This window comes from Bos javanicus, chromosome 18 (genome assembly GCF_032452875.1).
Source record: "Bos javanicus breed banteng chromosome 18, ARS-OSU_banteng_1.0, whole genome shotgun sequence".
In the NCBI taxonomy this organism is placed as follows: Eukaryota; Metazoa; Chordata; class Mammalia; order Artiodactyla; family Bovidae; genus Bos; species Bos javanicus.
The window spans coordinates 32,991,057-33,001,549 of NC_083885.1; the positions used below are offsets into that span (position 1 = coordinate 32,991,057).

Here is a 10,493-nt window from a genome sequence, read left to right on the forward strand (position 1 = left end):
CGGGCTGTCATCAGGACATTTAGGAAGCTGCAGGATCAATGACAAGCAGAAACCCTGCAGAGAGGCGAGTTGGACCGTAAGATCTCAGAGGCTCCTTTAATGGACAACATCTGGGAGCTTGTAGGGGCACAGGGTCGAGCCGTCAACTCAGCTCTGTCCCGCTGCTCTTCTCCAGGAAGCCGAGGAGGCCGGGATTGCAACACACGTCACACATGACAGGGAGCTGCTGGCCTTGGGGTCAGAACGGGCTTGGACACCTGCCTTTGCTTCCTCCAGCCTGCGGAGCTAGGACGAGTGTCTCAAATCCTCCTGGGGGTCATTCTCCCGATTTGTAAAGTGGAGATGACAGTACCTTCCTCACAGGGCGACTGCACACAATACAGGAGGTACCTGGAGCACGGTCCTATCTCATCAAGGTGGCCCTCTCCCCTGGCCCTTTCCAGGCAAACACAGGCAGCGAGTGCCTCGCTCTCATGGTGCCACGTACTCAGGAGGGAAGGCAGGAGGGCCTGGGGTAGGGACAGATGACACAGGAAAGCTGCAGATGGAGCACAGCAGGGCAACCTGGAAGGACTAGGAGCTTTGGAAGCTGCAGCCTGATGGTGACACTGGGGTGAGAACAGCTGGAATGCCATGGAGGGCTACATGGGGGCAGGGATTCCTGTTATCTTTAATCCAGTGCCAAATCACTGTGCTTCTGCCTGGGCCTGAGGAAGACCACAGACAGGGCAAGCGCTTCTTCAAGCCGCAGTCTTTCCAGGAGTCAAGACTGTCACAGCTCATCCTCCTGAAAACCCCAAACTACATTTACCTGAAAAACAAACAGGAATATTCTGGAAAATGGTGACAATTTATCAAGAGACTAATTATCATTTCAGCTAGTCTGGAATAGTAATGAGTCCCTTTTAAAAAGAGGCAGACCTTGTGATGAATATCTCAACATCACAGGCTTAGCCAACTTTCCCAGTAAGATATAACTTCAGGGCAACTTTCCACAGCAGCCCGTATGTAAAAATTAGCAGGGGAAAATGCAAAGGTATCGAGGAGGCAGGCACTTTTCAAAAGCCATAATTATCTCTAAAATCTTGACTGCCTCTTGAATATTTTAAATGGAAGAGGGATGTATCACTTAAACTTCTGAAATATATATTTTTTTAAAAAGGCAGGTTCTAATAAACAATTCATCACTAATTGGGAGGGCCCTCAAGCCAAAGGGAAAGTTTAGTGCAGGATTTTGGCCAAATAATCATGGGGAAGAACTTCTACCTGCTATGGTTAGTCTATAAAAGTGAAGCCCAGGTCTCTTTCTCAGAGGACAAAAAGTCTCAAGCAGTTACTGAGAACTCATGAACCAGACATTGTACCCAATTCTTCTGTTATTTTATAGCAATGCCAGGACATGGATATTATGACTAGGTCCATTTTTACAGATGAGGTAGCTGAGTCTGAAAGAAGTTACTTAGCTCAGTCTTGGGTTCCTACTTTGCAAGCGGTGGAGCTGGAACTGAGAAGAATCAGACTGCTGGGCATGGCTGGAACCAGGGTGAGTCAGGTGGGGCTCCGTCCGTGAGCACCAAATGTAAGGGGGTGCCAATAAACTCAGTTGCAGTTACTGCTAAGTCACTTCATCGTGTCCGACTCTTTTCAACCCCATGGACTGTAGCCCACCAGGCTCCTCTGTCCATGGGATTCTCTAGGCAAGAATACTGGAGTGGCTTACCATGCCCTCCTCCAGGGCATCTTCCAGATTCAGGGATCAAACCTGCGTCTCTGATGTCTCCTGCTTTAGCAGGCAGGTTCTTTACCACTTGCACCACCTGGGAAACCCCCAAAACTCAGTAAATCAAGATAAATAGTATTTTTAGGAAACATTTCAAAAATCAAGATCACTAGGGGAAAAAACTCTATGATGAGCAAAATACCAACATTTTAAATACAGTCGGGATCTAAGTCTGCACTTGCCTGTCTTTACCTCACTCTCCTCACCCTGATCTTGGCCTGATTGCTCAGCAATACCAACTCTGAGTCTGAATAGGTGGTCCAGGCCTCAGGAATGATGGAAATAGGGCTGACTGTTCGGTATGTGACAATTGGTAACACACACCCAGAGATCACGGTGGGGGTGAATGCACTGTAATTAGATACGCTCTGTCTGTCCCGGCCTTCATCCGTGCTTGTTCTTCCTGAGAATCCATGGCCAGGATGTTGCTCTGAACTCCCACTCCTCCCACCGGTGGAGCCTAATGACGGCTGAGAAGAGATCTCTGTGTGTCTTAAACTAAATCCAGGGCAGGGCTTCCACTGCTCCAGTTTCCGAGTCAGGTGGTCATCGTGGTGGAGAAGACGCTGCATCCGAAGACATTTTCTTCAGGGAAAAGTGAACGTGGAGAAGTAATCTTAATTTGTGAAATCATGCCAGCACAGAGGACCGTGTCAGGAGGATTTCTGGCAAATAAAGAAGTTCATGGAGGAAGTGAGGGTTTTTCTTCAACTGGAACAACCAGGGGAAAGGCAGGAAAAGGCAGTGCTTATTCACAGGATCCTTTGACAAGTATTCAGTGCCAGAAGGCAAGAGAATAAGGCTCTGGCCACTGTTTACCGTGGCCTGTGGGGCTGTTTATGCCAGCTTTCTGGATTCGGCACCTCGCATGGTCTAAATGAGTGAAAAAAGAGAGGAAAGAAGAGAGAGACACCAGAGCCTGACCTGCCATGAGAAAGGGCATCCGTAGTCTCTCCCACACTCTTTTCTCCCCCCTCCTCTTTCTTCCTTTCTTCTCTCTTAAACTCCCATCTCATTTAACATCCTTCGTACTAGCTTCTCGCCTGAGCAAAAACCTTGACCATAGAAACTCTGAGAACAATGCTTTATCTCAATAAGCATCTCAGAACTCTGCAACAGTCAGACGACTAATTAAACCAAATAACAGTGAAATTTTGCCTCCAGTTCTAACAAACGTGCATTATTCACAAGCACTTAGAATGTAAAAGTGCCTTCCTTTTTAAAGTTAAATAAACTGTCCGGGCGGTAAGTGAGCTTTGGTTTACAAAACACTTTGTCTTACTTTCAACTGAGTTACTTAATACTCCCTCCCATGATCCATTTCCATTGATTCCTCCTTCATCAACTGCTCATGCATTCCAACATACTCAGAGCTGCAAAGAACTCCACTGCTGATTCACCAGGGAGGCGACTATATTCAGTTTTAAAGAAAAAAAGAAAGATACAAATAAGAATCCACTTAAGCCAGTAATTTTTTTAAAATAGAGCTTTCCTCTTAATTATAATATAGCATCAGGGTTTTTTTTTGTCTCATTCTTCTTCTAAATTCATAATGATACTATCAAACAGTAACAAATATAAATTTGTGCAGCCTGGAATATGCAATTTAATCATAAGCAGTAATTTCCATATCACAGAGGAGGGAAAAAAAAGTCAGATGATTAAACTCCAGTGCATGAGGACCAATCTTGAATTAAATTTTACTCTGCTAAAGTTAGGTTTTGTACAGCAATATCAGGAATGGTTTAAAGGTAATAGTAAAACATTGACTGTTATATTAAAACTCCATGCCCCAAAGTATTTACCAAAGATCAAACTGCTGTTCTTTTTTGCAAATTAAAAATGCCTTGCAGACATCTTCAAAACCTCTTGAAAGAATAGGCAATGTTATCACAGCAATCTCACTAATATTTCCCTTCTTATACTCCTTCCCTCCCCCCTCGGAGTCTGAAATGATGCTTTTTTTGCAGGAAAAAAAAAAAAGAACCAGAAAACCCTCCAGATCACTGCCTCAGTGAGAACTGACCTTGTTTATTATACAGTCCAGCCCCCCTCATCTCCTGCTCAGAGGATTTCAAGATTCAGATTTTGCAACTTTCTAGTAAACTCCAAGGTGGGAAGAAGAGACTGAAGGTAACGGGATCCACGGACTAGAAAGATGTTAATCCTGACAAACTGCTGAAGCAGTAGCCTGAACCACAGCTAGATTGAATTCGGTCTCTCCTGAGAGGTGCAGACAAGGCCGGTGGTAACAAAACTGCTTTTCATGGTGCCCTCAAAAGCAGATGGGCCCCAGGCACACAGCTGGAGCAGGGCGCCATTGCCCTCTAGTGGCCAGACATGCAATCTTCCGCGAAGGAACCCATTTCCAGAGACGCACAAGGCTCTCAATGTCAGGGTAAAATTATAGCAGAAGATGTCTAATTATCCTCCTCAAGTGTTTTCTTTAGTTCTTCTTTGCCCATAGAGGAGGCTGTGGATGGCTATCATAGTAATACTGATGGAAACCTCACTGTTACTCATACTGGTACAACAGAATTTGTCCAACTTTCTCCAGCTTTTAAAAAAAATCTTTTTTTTTAACCAGACCTGTTGATGTTTTTCCCCTAGTCCCTTGAATCACACACACACACACACACACACACACACACACACAGGACCAAATACATTTACATATTTCAGGGACAATAACTTTGAACCAAAAAGACTGACAACTACAGTGGCTGGTAAATCTAGGACAGGGGTTCCTGACGTATCAGGTAACTTTGTATGAAACAATGACCAATTGCATAAGGGGGGAAATATCCCAAGCACATTTCAGTCTCTTTAATCACTGGCTGGTGAATTTACACAATAGTGAGATTTTCTAGTGAGGAAAAAAAATGTACAAGATAGTAGTTATTCTGCAAATTTGACAGTTAAAAAAAAAAAAAAAGGTTGGTTACCCTCTTTTAAACTCTTTAGACCACTGTCTTATCATTATTATTTAATGATAAAGTATTCCTATGATCAAAGTGAAAGAAATCAATATTGAAAATAAACAAAAATGATCATGTTTCTGGAACATCTGCCTACATAAATGTGTAGAAAATGAAGGCAGAGTAAAATCAGATTTGCAGATCTCCTTTAGATGGTTCCGAAAATAGCTTTGAATATCACAGACCAAAGTTTATGTTAACTGTCAACTTCATAAGTCACAGACGTTCACAGGCAAGGTTCTGAGACACACTAGGCTCAAGGGAGTGTAGCTCTGGCATTGTAAATCAAGCTTTGAGGTCAAAGTCATGGCATTTCCCATATGAGGATCCCCAAACCAGAATCTTTACAAAGCAGCCGTGTAATTCTATTCAAAGTGGAAGAAAAACCATGAATTATGAAGACAAGTGCATTAAAGGAGCATGAAATTGATCCGTATTCCCCCAAATCACGGCATGGCTCTCCAACCCTGCCCCCACCCCTTTTCAAGAACAAACATACACACACATCCACAGCCACCACTGCAAAGAGGAACCTTGAGTTCTGGGTCAAAAAAAAAAAAAAAAACAGTTGTAACTTAAAAAAAAATTCTCAAATTAACAAAAGATTACATCTTAATTGAAAACAGAATTTGCATTTCTAGTAATTTTACTGTCTAGCCTTCAGATAAGAATGCAGAACATAATGAAAGTTCTGAAGTGCTATCAAGATGGTCCACTGCTTCAATTAGAGCTACTTCCAAAGCCTATTTTTCTAGTAAGCAGTAAGCTCAGTTTGAGTAAACCCACATGCCTGGGCCTCAACAGATTATCCTATCTCAGTCCTCCCAATGCAGTTCCCTCCCCCAAGGGTTGGGGGGGGTGTTGTTTTGTTTTTCCCTAACTACGTAATAAAATAACCAACTTATACAGACTCCAAAACAACATGGAAAAAAAGATCATAATAATAATTATGAATAAGAAAATGTGACTGCAAGACATTTTAAATGTATTAATTTGCATTGTTTCAAAAACAGCATGTAGAGCTAATTCTCACTCAAGGAAACTTTCCTGTCCTCTCAGATGCTTTTCCTTGGTCTGTACTTGAAAACTACTCACATTCCATTGTACTAGGCAGGATTTCAGTCTTGCGGAAAGGTTTGAATTTTAGGGCCCACTGGCCAACTCTGAAACTTTGAATCAGAGCTCATGACTAAGGAACTTCAGTGAGCAGGAGCTTCAGGGTCCCACAGGCCTTGGCCCCAACCCTCTGTCTCTTTGTTTTGCAACTTTTATTCCTTTGTTCTGCTGGACTAAGACCAGGCTCTCCTGCAGCTGGGGTTTGGGCAGATTACTTCTGGATTCTGCTGTCTGCATCTCTGTATTTGTAGGAAAAAGAATTCCAGGATTAATGAAATGAAGGTCAGCCTCGTCTCCTCTCTCTCATCGTATTAGACTCTAGCTCTCGGAGCCCCGCGTGGCAAATGTGCTGATGCGATGATGCTGGCGGATCCTCGCTCCTGAGAACACTTCTACGTCCCCTTCCCCGGGAAATCCAGACACCCCGCAAAATCATCGATGCCTGCCGCAAGCCCAAGTGATAAAGACATCGACCCGTGTCCTCTCACCAGATTAATCATTGTGGCTTCCCAGTGATTAAACTGAAAACTTACTCTGCCTCATATAAAAACGATAGGAATGATCGGAAGAGGAAAACAAGGCACGATTTCAGAGCCACCCGACAAAGATTTGTTTAGGGAGGGAAGACTTTACAGGCATGTCTATACCTTCATGCAGCAGGGTTTTAGAAACAACCTTCCACCCCCACCCCTTAGGAACGACCCGTCGCCATGCAGAGGTGGCGTTATTAAACGATGAGAAGATGCAATTTCTTAATAGCAGTGCGATGGCCCGTGAAATCCCTGCTGCATTATCAGCAAAGCAACAGGGCTTTTCTTTTTCAAGCATTTAGAAAACCTTTCACGCGGGAGAAGAAGGCGTGCGGACACCACCGCTCCCTACCCCACCCCATCCCCACTTCCACCCTCACCCCCAGAAAACGAGGAACAAGGCCTTGGCAAGAAAGGGATGAAGAAGCGCGACCCGGGAGGTGGGGAGGTGACGCTCTCTGACCCCACTTTCTCTGGGGACTCTTTTCTTCACAGCACCAGGCGGGCCTCCTATAGCTACACCCGGGTGTAGGGGGAGAGGGTTGGTCTCCTCGCCGCCCCCACATCCTGCGGGTTTCTCCAGGCTCCTCACTCGCCGCTAGGGTTCGGGGCAAAGATGCGGGAGGGAGGCCATGCGCGCGGAGCTGGAAAGGCTCGGCGCACTTCGGGAGGAGGCGCAGGCTGCGGGGAAGGCTCGCTTCGCAAAGTTAACGTTGACCTGGGCAGGCTGCGCCAAGCCTCAGCCAGAGCGAGCCCGAGTCTGAGCCGCTCACGTATCGCCCCTGAAGCTGGCGGGAGCTGACACACTTCCCCCGGAGACCCCCGAAGACACTCTGGCTTGAAGGCTGGAGCGCGCACCGCAGTCAGCAGCCCCCCCGAGCCGCAGTCAGCGGACCCAAACCCACGCTCTGAAAGTGCGGGGAAATCGCCGACCCGAGCTGGGTTCCTGCCGTTTTCCGGGGCTTCCCCGGCGATCTCGATGGAGGAACTGAGTCCCCGGGAGCGCCCGGTCGGGATAGAGGAGGAAGGGGTAGGGACCCTGCAGAGCACGGTCACGTCGTCGCTTTCGGAAAGAGGCGCAGCGCCGGCGGGAGGGCGGGCGGGCACCGCGCTGGGGGCGACTTTCCCCGGGAGACCTGACCGGGGGCGGTCGGCGCGTCCGGGGCGCAGCTCTGCAGCTTCCAGCTCCAGCCGGGTGTAAAGCCCCTTTCTCGAGGCCTCGGCGCAGACCCGCTCAGAGACCGGAGCTGCGGGGAGAGACTGGAGCGCACATCTGGCGCCTCTGTCCCCTGAGCTGCCCGCGCCCACAACTGGCTCCCTTCTTCCTTTTCGATTTTTAAACAAATCTTCTCTTAACCTCCGCCCTCCCCAGTCCGCTTAGCATTTGTGAAACCTTGTCGAGTCAGTCCTCCACCCCCCACCCCGCTCGCCAGACATTCTCATCCAGAGATCAGCCCCCCCCCCCCCCGCACCCACCCCAAAGAAGCCCCATCCAGGCGAGAGGAAGGCACTGGCGGCGCGCCTCACCTGGGGCCCCGGAGGGTGGGCGCGGGATGCCGGCCGTCGGTCCCTGGCGCAAGGCGAGCGCAGCGGTGTCAGCCCCGGCCCGTGTCCGGGTCCCATTCACAAGTCGGCGGCGGCTGCGAGCGGCCCCCGCGGCATCTGCTCGCGACGCTCCCCTCGGCTGGCGGCGGCCGCGGAATGAGCCGCCGAGCGCGCTAGTGGCAGGAATGAGAAACCGGGGGGAGGTGGCGGGCGGGCGGGGGGTGGGGGGGGCGGAGAAGGAGGGAGGCCGCCGCTGGGAGGGAAGGAAAGGGCGGGGGGGCGGAGAGGAGCTGAGGCCGCAAGACGCGGCTAGCTCGGCCTCGCAGAGGCTGCGGGGGCCGGCCCGTCCGCGCCCCTCCCCCCAGGGACCCCCGGGATGTCAGCCCGGGGATTCGTGGCCACCCCCCTACCCCGCTCTGGGTCGCCGCACTCCGGATCCCCTGGGTCTCAGATGGAGTCTGGAGCGGCTGAAGTTGGGCTCCAGGGACGCACAGCCAATCAGGGAGGGCGGCAGAGGAAAGCTGGGGAGGGCGCCGGGGCCCCTCTTTCCTCCTTCGCCCAAATCCGCTCCAGCTGGTCAGGCTGGGCCCTGGCCCAGGAGGCTTGGGTGGTGGGTAGGGGGAAAAGCATCGCCCAAGTCGGGTAGGCAATCGGGAACTGTTCCTCCTCACTCCACCACCCCACGTTCTCCACCACCCCACGTTCCAAAGATCCCTCCACGTCGGCGGCTTCTGCCCTGCCCCCTCTCTCCATCCCTAGCAAACTCTGCTAAGGGTGAGGATGGTGAAACCTGGAGGAGGGAGACTTTGGACTCGGGAAGAGCCACGTCTCCTTCTCTCCCAGGTCTCCCTCCCGCTACCCATCTCCAAAGCCTAGTGTGCGTAAGGGTAACGGGGCCGGGGAGGGGGCCAGGATCGCTTAACCAGGGTCGGCCCGGCCCCCGCCCGCACGATGGGTCACTTGTTGCCTCAGGCCCCTTCGCTGCGCCCCCCACCCCAGGCTCCGTAGAGAGTGCGGTTCTGCGGGAGACCCGGCCTAAGGATTCAGTGCCCGCATCCTTCCTGAGTCCTGCCCTATACCCCTCTAAGAAGACGCCTTGGAAGAAGGGGCCCCGGGCCTGCTTCCTGCCCTTGTGGAGTCGCCGGGAGAAAACGCTGGCCGGGCCTGGGCTTCGGAATCACGCCAGGGACTGGGCGGGGCGCTCGTGCCTCGGGGAACGGTATTGGGACCCGCACACGCTGCCGTCCCTAGGGAGGAAGGGGGACAACTGTGACCGGAGGGGGACCCCTGGCCGGAGCAAGTTTCTCGAGTGGGAGGTGGCAGAAAAAGCTGAGGTGGAGGGAAGATGAAGCAGCAAAAGGATAACTGGAATCCCAGGAGGGACAACGATGAGGACCGAAAAGGAGTGACGGGCTCTCCAAGAAGAGGGAGGGGGCGAGAGGCGTGCAGTCGGGCCGAGGAATTAACATTAAAAGAGGTCGAAAAAGGAAGAGAGCGCCTCGGACAGCGCGCGAACGGGGAACTGAATTGGAGAGGTGGCGGGACCGAGGGGGGCGACCAAAGCCCGCCCCCGGGCTCCTCGCCCTGGGCTCCCGAGTCCGCGTAGCACAAGGAGCCTCAGCGTTCGCACGCGGCGCCCGGGATGCGCGCGGGGGCTGGCGGCGGGGCGGGGCCATCCGGTACCACGCCCTCGCCCCCCGGGCGCCCGCGGGCTCCTCGGCGATTCCGGGATTCCCGAGGCGCCGGAGGCCGCCCCCGCCCGCGTCCAGGGCAGAGCTGCCGAGTCCTTCGCTCTCCGTGTCCCGGTGGCCCTTAAACTGCTGGTTCCTGGGCTGGGGGTGAGGCCGCTGAGTTTGCCATTTCTCATTTCTTTTGCTCTTAAGTGCACCCCCCTCCCCTTTACTTCCCGAAGGTTGCAAGGAGACAGGGCTCAGGGCGCCAGGTACCCACTCTCGCCGCACAGGTGCCCACGCGAGGCCCGCGTGAGGCTGAGGAGGCGGAACGCTTTCCGGGAGCGCAGTAGCGGGCCGCGGTGCCTGTCTCTTCTCCCTCCTCAGGTTGGTCCCTTACGCCACGGAGCCCCTTCCACACCCTACCTGCGTCCCGTCTTAGCGTCTCTGGTCCTGTCTGTTCACCTTCCACTTCTGCGTTCTAAGCCCTAAAACCTGGAATGTCTCCCAGGCCTCGGCCAAGGTCCCCACCCTCTAACGGGGCAGAGCACGGTGATGGGGGCTCTCAGTTCCAGGGCAGGAGGGAAGGGGGGCCTGCTCTCCCTCAGAGATAACGTGCGTTTAGCTCTTTGTCTCCTGACTGTGGTCTGAATTTTCTCAGGCTTTCCACGCAAGTGTAAGTGGGAACAGGAAGGGAATGTGAAGGACTCTTCGGTCTAATTGCAGGTATACAAAAATGTCGAGGATCATTCACGATGGTTAGGATATGACTTGATCCGTGAGAAAAGTCATTATTTCCATTTTGGAGGTACAACCAAGGATGGGCCTCGTCACATGTGACCTGACGTTATCCAGAATATATCCTTTGCCTTTG

General features: G+C 51.5%; 1 protein-coding gene across 1 annotated transcript in view; it reads right to left on the minus strand.

Moving 5' to 3' along the window:
* CDH11 (cadherin 11) overlaps positions 1-8,023 on the minus strand; it is a 154,308-nt gene extending 146,285 nt beyond the window's left edge. Inside the window, exon 1 of the mRNA XM_061387410.1 lies at positions 7,932-8,023. The gene's annotated coding sequence lies outside the window, so the exon portion shown is untranslated. The remainder of the gene's footprint in view (positions 1-7,931) is intronic.
* Between the last annotated feature and the right edge of the window lie 2,470 nt (positions 8,024-10,493).